The sequence below is a fragment of the Sinocyclocheilus grahami genome, unplaced genomic scaffold (assembly GCF_001515645.1).
Source record: "Sinocyclocheilus grahami isolate Dianchi unplaced genomic scaffold, SAMN03320097.WGS_v1.1 scaffold10027.1, whole genome shotgun sequence".
Lineage (NCBI taxonomy): Eukaryota > Metazoa > Chordata > Actinopteri > Cypriniformes > Cyprinidae > Sinocyclocheilus > Sinocyclocheilus grahami.
Window position 1 is genome coordinate 2,098 of NW_015512993.1, and position 472 is coordinate 2,569.

The window sequence follows — 472 nt, forward strand, 5'->3', positions numbered from 1 at the left end:
TTACACCAAATACACAAAATAATGTTCTTTTTAGCAGCAGCATATTACCCCTTTAACATCGTTTCAATAACGTGAATTGCTGACAAAATTACTGGCTCTGCATGCTTATATTGTAACATTTTCAACTTTAACTGGGAACCACTGGGCCTTAGTCAGGAAACAGAAGCAGAACGATTTGTTCATAACTCCATCATACTTCAATTTACGCAAGAACGGTTTTACAAATTATTTACTCAAATTACTTATTTTATGTTTTATCAATGAAGCTCATTGTATAGAAAAAAATTGTTTTAATCAAATCCTGAGTATTAAATTTGGCTTCTTTATCCAATTAATCAATACTGAGCATTAGATTTGGCCTTTTATCGAATTTATCAAACAAGAATCGGTATAATCAGTTAGTATCAACAAGTATCAACATAGTTAAATCAAAATAGTTGTCAGTTTCAGTTAGTTCTTTTTTTTTTTTTTT